Raw genomic sequence first — 7,865 nt, 5'->3', positions numbered from 1 at the left:
CCATGAAATCAATTTTTTAAAAATCCATTTATTATATCTTGTGCTCTTATTAAGGCCACCTGAGTCCTACAGCTTGTCCAACTGACTTTGGGTGAGCTGCACCTTGGACTGGACACCAGTCAATCACCGATCTTCAAGCACTTTTGCTTCGATCTATACTCTACTGAGTGTATCCTAATAAATGTTCATGAACATACTGTACTATACAACACATACTGTACACTGGAGCCAATTTTAGATACAGTGAATCCAGCTGCTATCATCTTTATTTCACACATCCTACATCCTCAGATAATCCCTTTAGACATCCCTTCCTCTTGGTCTTACCATTAAATTCTCTGTGATGTTTTTAAAGTGTAAGAATTCCCTTGCATTTAGTAATATCGTTCCCCCCAAAATAGGATCAAGAATCCAAAAGGTCTCCCCCCTCCTAATCCCCCCGATGCCCACAAGGATGCAGGACATTGGTGTTTTAAGCGCACCATACCAAAAGCGGCATCTTCTTATAATGAAAAGAATTATTTTGGGCTGTCGCCGGAGGGAAACCACTCATCAAAACAGGAAGGTTGTAGAAAAAAAAATAATCAATGGGCACAGTTACTTCCTGAAAGGAGAAAAGAAGAAGCCAATAACACAGGCTGAAAAATCGCAACGCCAATGCCGTGAACACAGGAAGAGAGGAAAGGTATTTCTGGGCACAATAACGCCGACGGAGGCGTCATTAAGTGTTATATGATATTTTTACAGAAGCCCAGAAAGCCGACCTTAAAGTCTGAGGGAATTTTCGGTCGGACTTCATCATGATGGGAGCTAAAAAGTGAAACAGACATCAACACGTACAGCCGAATCCAAAGAACCTACATAGCAAACTGTATGTATGCACAAAATCTGATCTACAAAGCAAAAAATAAAATCTGACTGTAGAGTATTATTATAAAGATTATCATGACATTGTTATTATTACGAATATTATGATATGAAGTTAACCGGACATGTGAGAGGCATTATTATACAACATGGCTTCAATTCACCACATAATCAAATGCATCTCAAAATTTTTGTCTCCAAAATGTACTTCAGTCCACGAGAAGTTTTTCTGACGTCCCTCACCTGTCTCACCAGCAGGGGTCAAAACATTACGTTTGGGGGTGTTATCATTTCTTTCTCTTCTTCAAATTTATTCCTAAAATGTATAATAATTTCTGGCCTATAAACCGCAACTTTTTTCACATGCTTTCAACCCTGCAGTGTATGCGGCAATGTGGCTAATTTGTGCATTTTTTTTCTAACGGCCGCAAGGGGGCACCCGAACGGAAAAGATAAGAGTGAGACTGGTGGAATATATGTGCCGAGGAAGTGACTTTTACCGGTATGTTTTTTTTTAACCAGCCCTTTTAGCGCAGCACTAGCATTAGCGTTGTGCTAGCGTGTTGTTGTGTCTCAGTGATTTTTACTGGCATGTTTTTTTTTTTTTTTTTTAAACCGGCCCTGTTAGCGGAGTGCTAGCGTGTTGCTGCTGTGTTATTGCCGTGTCTCAGTGATTTAGGTATGTTTCTTTTCTTTTTTTTACCGGCCCTGTTAGTGCTGTGCTACCGTGTTGCTATTGTGTGCTGCCACTGCTGGTTTTTTTTTCCTGGTATGTTTTTTTTTTCAACAGTCCTGTTCGTGATACCGTGTTCTTGCTTTGTTAAGCTAAGCTAACGTATGAAAACTTTGAAAACTCTGTGTACTGTCTTTCTTTGTATATATCTCGTGTTTCAATGTAGACACTTGTGGCTTTTACACAGGTGCGACTTATGTATGTGCAAAATGGTATTTCATTTAGAAATGTACTGGGTAAGGCTTATCAGCAGGAACCAGAAATTACCGTAATTGCTTTTCCTCCCCAAAAACACTATTTTCACAATCTTTCTTCTTTTAATTTCTTCTGCCAGAAAACACCAGAATCGTTAAAAATGTTTAATCACGACCTACTTGGGTTAAATATCAGTATTGTAAGGAAGAAATCGTAAAACACCAACCCATGAAACATTGATAGTTGCGGATGTACACAAGACGTCATGTGTGCGGGCTTTATGTGTGCCGTAAACCAGCAAAGTCCTCGTAGTGGTCCTTCCCAGCAGTCCCAAGTATTGACAGTACTTGAGAAATAGCGACATTGTTCATCAGAGCAATAAAACATTTTCTTAGGTTAATCTATTGTCCGACCAGGATTTCGGGTCAAAGGTCGTTGCCAGACAGATGAAACATCCACGTTACAGTAACCTCCCAGATTCAGACTATGACTTAGATTTAAATTTTCCAGTTATTTTCTCCTCCCTGACAGTTATTGTGGCATTTTTAATTCTCTTGGACGGGGCCAAGAAAAAGTCATACAAAATTTAAAGGTTCCATATTTGGGCTATTTAGACTGCCAACGGACTAAATATAAAAATGTCAATTTTGTGTAAAAAAAAAAATATATATCTTGGTTTAGTCACACAAGTGTCCAGAAAAGAACCCTCTGACAGATATTTCCGCTTGACCTAGTTTTTTTAATCGGCTTTATCTATATTTGGCTAAGAGTACTCGATTTCGTCTGATTGGTTGTCTCAGTAGAAGATCTACTTGTGAGAGCAAACGCACCAGTTTTGTTGACAGCGGAAAGGGAAGACAGAGATCTTCGCTACAGACGTAGATAAGCTCGAGCCTTTCGGCAGAAAAACATCTGATACTCAAGCACGTGTGGACGGTTTTAAGTGATATTTCACATTCTTCCTGATGCACCAATATAACTCCCAAACACCGTTGGTTTGGCAAAATATGGAACCTTTAAAACAGTGCCGATACAGCTTTTAAAAGCAGTTGCACTGGAAATCATGGTGACTTTGCCTTTTTGTTACTAGTTAATTACTGCATTTTCCTTTGCTTTTAAATGAATCACTTTTGCTTCAGTTAGACATTTGCAGAGAATTAAAGAAGACCTGAGGTACTCAGAATATTATTTCCAATGAATCTCTCTCTAAAGGATGCAAGATAAAAGAGGAGTGCGATAAGTTCCTCCCAAATGAGCACACAGATTGCATGATAACTCATATTCAAAAACAATTAAGGCTGCTTTTGAATGTGAAGGAGGCCTCCAGGGCATTGGTACATTTGCCTCTCAGAAGCTGCCCCCATTATGAACACAATGGTAGCATACTGTCTTCTTTCTTCTAACACCTCCAAGAGGAAATTATTGAAACCAAACGCAGGCTGAAAGCTTCCACAATGTTTGACTGTTGAGAGGCTACTGGTACAAGCCCAAAATGTTTTGGAAATTGCAATATCCAAAGTCCCCCCCCCCCCCCCCCCCCAACTATGGTTAGCCAGAACACTAAAGGCTTCCATGAAATGAGGTTATTTCTACTCACAACGGCAGTGGATGCATGGAGTAGGATTTGAAAACTATCAAAACTGAGATGGTGAAAAGAAAGACATTATTTTGGCAGCAGATAACCCAGATGGATAGATTGTATACTTCAGAAAGAGCATGCACATACAGCTGCAGAGGTGTCATCACAATATTTAGTCACGCAGTAATACAATTGCTGCATGTAACATATGAATGTCATCATTATGTCAAGCGGATAATCCAAATTTCAGATACGGGAATCAAAAAAATCTTCCCGTTCTTGTGTTAAATTCACTTGATTGCCTCATTTCCAAGAAATGTATTCTGAGATCTGAAACATTTTGGCAATAGCTGTCTCCTTGAATTTCCTCAGTGCTGCGGTTCTTAACCTTCTGAAAAGGAATAACATTTCTGATACATTTTTCATCATGTCATGATTTGAAATACAATGCAATACAAGGTGTTACCAATGACCGTATACAAATAAAAGTGCTTATAAGCGTGTTGAGATTTTATCACCATTTTACTTCTTGACCCTACACCCTTGACCACTTCAACTATTAAATAATAATGACCATAAATTGGTTTTATAAAGAGCTTTTCTATTCATACAAAGATCCAGAATTGTATTAATCTTGACAGGCCCAGCTTCAGAGCATTATTAGTACAGTTTGAAGACATCTATGAGCAAACAATGGTATGTACAAATGTGTCAACAAAATCAAGCCAAAAAGCAGATTCAAAACTTTCCCCCTGCTGTTGTGCTTGATATGCAAATTGGTCATCAAGAGGGAGGGATGAGAGAATGCAGCCCTATGGGGGCACAAACCAGTGCAATCTGTAGGCCGGTCCCAAGCCCGGATAAATGCAGAGGGTTGCGTCAGGAAGGGCATCCGGCGTAAAAACTGTGCCAAACAAATATGAGCGTTCATCTAAAGAATCCCATACCGAATCGGTCGTGGCCCGGGTTAACAACGCCCGCCCCCGGCACTGCTAACCTGCAGGGCGTCGGTGGAAATTCAGCTACTGTGGGTCGAAGACAAAGAAGAGGAGGAAACCGGATCCAGCGTCAGAAGAAAAAGAGGAATGCACAGAGCCTACAACTGAGTGTAGGGACTTTGAATGTTGGGACTATGACAGGAAAAGCTCAGGAGTTGGTTGACATGATGATTAGGAGAAAGGTTGATATTCTGTGCATCCAAGAGAGCAGGTGGAAAGGTAATAAGGCTAGAAGTTTGGGAGCAGGGTTTAAATTATTCTACCACGGAGGAGATGGGAAGAGAAATGGAGTAGGGGTTATTTTAAAGGAAGAGCTGGCTAAGAATGTCTTGGAGGTGAAAAGAGTATCAGATCGAGTGATGAGACTAAAATTTGAAATTGAGGGTGTTATGTATAATGTGGTTAGCGGCTATGCACCACAGGTAGGAGGTGACCTAGAGTTGAAAGAGAAATTCTGGAAAGAACTAGATGAAGTTGTTCTGAGCATCCCAGACAGCGAGAGAGTTGTGATTGCTGCAGATTGTAATGGACATATTGGTAAAGGAAACAGGGGCGATGAAGAAGTGATGGGTAAGTACGGCATCCAGGAAAGGAACTTTGAGGGACAGATGGTGGTGGACTTTGCAAAAAGGATGGAGATGGCTGTAGTGAACACTTATTTCCAAAAGAGGGAGGAACATATAGTGACCTACAAGAGCGGAGGTAGAACCACGCAGGTAGATTATATTTTGTGCGATGTAATCTGAAGGAGGTTACTGACTGTAAAGTAGTGGTAGGGGAGAGTGTAGCTCGACAGCATAGGATGGTAGTATGTAGGATGATTCTGGTGGTGGGTAGGAAGATTAAGAAGACAAAGGTAGAGCAGAGAACCATGTGGTGGAAGCTGAGAAAGGAAGAATGTTGTGCGGCCTTCCGGAAAGAGGTGAGACAGGCTCTCGATGGACAACCAAAGCTCCCGGAAGACTGGACGACGACAGCCAAGGTGATCAGAGAGACAGGCAGGAGAGTACTTGGTGTGTCATCTGGTAGGAAAGGGGAGAAGGAGACTTGGTGGTGGAACCCCATAATACAGGGAGTCATACAAGGAAAGAGATTAGCGAAGAAGAAGTGGGATACTGAGAGGACTGAGGAGAGGCGAAAGGAGTACATCGAGATGCGACGTAGGGCAAAGGTAGAGGTGGCAAAGGCTAAACAAGAGGCATATGAAGACATGTACACCAGGTTGGACACGAAAGAAGGAGAAAAGGATCTCTACAGGTTGGCCAGACAGAGGGATAGAGATGGGAAGGATGTGCAGAAGGTTAGGGTGATTAAGGATAGAGATGGAAATGTGTTGACTGGTGCCGGTAGTGTGCTAAATAGATGGAAAGAATACTTTGAGAAGTTGATGAATGAAGAAAATGAGAGAGAAGGAAGAGTTGAAGAGGCAAGAGTGAAGGACCAGGAAGTGGAAATGATTACTAAGGGGGAAGTCAGAAAGGCATTACAAAGGATGAAAAATGGGAAGGCAGTTGGTCCTGATGACATACCGGTAGAGGTATGGAAGCAATTTGGAGAAATGGCTGTGGAGTTTTTGACCAACTTATTCAACAGAATACTAGCGGGCGAAAAGATGCCTGAAGAATGGAGGAAAAGTGTTCTAGTTCCCATTTTTAAGAACAAAGGGGATGTTCAGAGCTGTGGGAACAATAGAGGAATAAAGTTGATGAGCCACACAATGAAGTTATGGGAAAGAGTAGTGGAGGCTAGACTCAGGACAGAAGTAAGTATCTACGAGCAACAGTACGGTTTCATGCCTAGAAAGAGTACCACAGATGCATTATTTGCCTTGAGGATGCTCGTGGAAAAGTACAGAGAAGGTCAGAAGGAGCTACATTGTGTCTTTGTGGATCTAGAGAAAGCCTATGACAGAGTACCAAGAGAGGAACTGTGGTACTGCATGCGTAAGTCTGGTGTGGCAGAGAAGTATGTTAAAATAGTACAGGACATGTATGATGGCAGCAGAACAATGGTGAGGTGTGCCTTAGGTGTGACAGAGGAATTTAAGGTGGAGGTGGGACTGCATCAGGGATCAGCTCTGAGCCCCTTCCTGTTTGCAGTGGTAATGGATAGGCTGACAGATGAGGTTAGACTGGAATCCCCTTGGACCATGATGTTCACAGATGATATTGTCATATGCAGTGAAAGCAGGGAGCATGCAGAGGAACAATTGGAAAGATGGAGACATGCACTGGAAAGGAGAGGAATGAAGATTAGCCGAAGTAAAACAGAATATATGTGCGTGAATGAGAAAAGTGGAGGGGGAAGAGTGAGGCTACAGGGAGAAGAGATAGCGAGGGTGGATGACTTCAAATACTTGGGGTCAACAATACAGAGCAATGGAGAGTGTGGTCAGGAAGTGAAGAAACGGGTCCAAGCAGGTTGGAACAGCTGGCGAAAGGTGTCTGGTGTGTTATGTGACAGAAGAGTGTCTGCTAGGATGAAGGGCAAAGTTTACAAAACAGTGGTGAGGCCGGCCATGATGTACGGATTAGAGACAGTGGCACTGAAGAAACAACAGGAATCTGAACTGGAGGTGGCAGAAATGAAGATGTTGAGGTTCTCGCTCGGAGTGACCAGGTTGGATAGGATTAGAAATGAGCTCATTAGAGGGACAGCCAAAGCTGGATGTTTTGGAGACAAGATTCGAGAGAGCAGACTTCGATGGTTTGGACATGTTCAGAGGCGAGAGAGTGAGTATATTGGTAGAAGGATGCTGAGGATGGAGCTGCCAGGCAAAAGAGCGAGAGGAAGACCAAAGAGAAGGTTTATGGATGTTGAGAGGGAAGACATGAGGGCAGTTGGGGTTAGAGAGGAAGATGCAGGAGATAGGCTAAGATGGCAAAAGATGACACGCTGTGGCGACCCCTAACGGGACAAGCCGAAAGGAAAAGAAGAAGAAGAGGGAGGGATGAGAGAAAAAGGCATTTTAGGTGGTCCTTGAGCTATTTGGTACTTGAGTAATATTTAATCATTTTTACTGCAGTTACAGTTAAAGTTTGTTTCTGTAGATTGTGCATGAATGATTTGAAAACAACTCCAATTTTGAAATGACCAATAAACCATTCGATTTCATATATACAAAAAAAAAAAGCAGAGCTAGAAAACTGATGCAGGTAGGTCTGTGTTTGATTCCCCATCAGTTTCCTAGTATCCATCCACTGAAGCTCCCCCATGCCAAGCCCACCCCCAGAAAAAGAAAAGAGTTGCATCAGGAAGGGCATCTATGAAAAAATGCACCAAACTATCATTTGAGGGATTTGATCCAGAATTATCTCAACAAAATTTTTATGGCTTCCCCTGATTTGCAATATTTCTGCAGAGCAGATACATTTTTATAGCTTGACTTCCTCCAACTTGTGAGCTGCTTTCAATCCCAATTGCAAGGCAATTCTTCTTTGCAAAAGTGCAGGAAGGAAATAGCTTGCATATAATAAAGCAATAGAGCAGGAAA

This window comes from Syngnathoides biaculeatus, chromosome 6, assembly GCF_019802595.1.
Source record: "Syngnathoides biaculeatus isolate LvHL_M chromosome 6, ASM1980259v1, whole genome shotgun sequence".
Lineage (NCBI taxonomy): Eukaryota > Metazoa > Chordata > Actinopteri > Syngnathiformes > Syngnathidae > Syngnathoides > Syngnathoides biaculeatus.
This window is presented reverse-complemented; position numbering follows the sequence as displayed.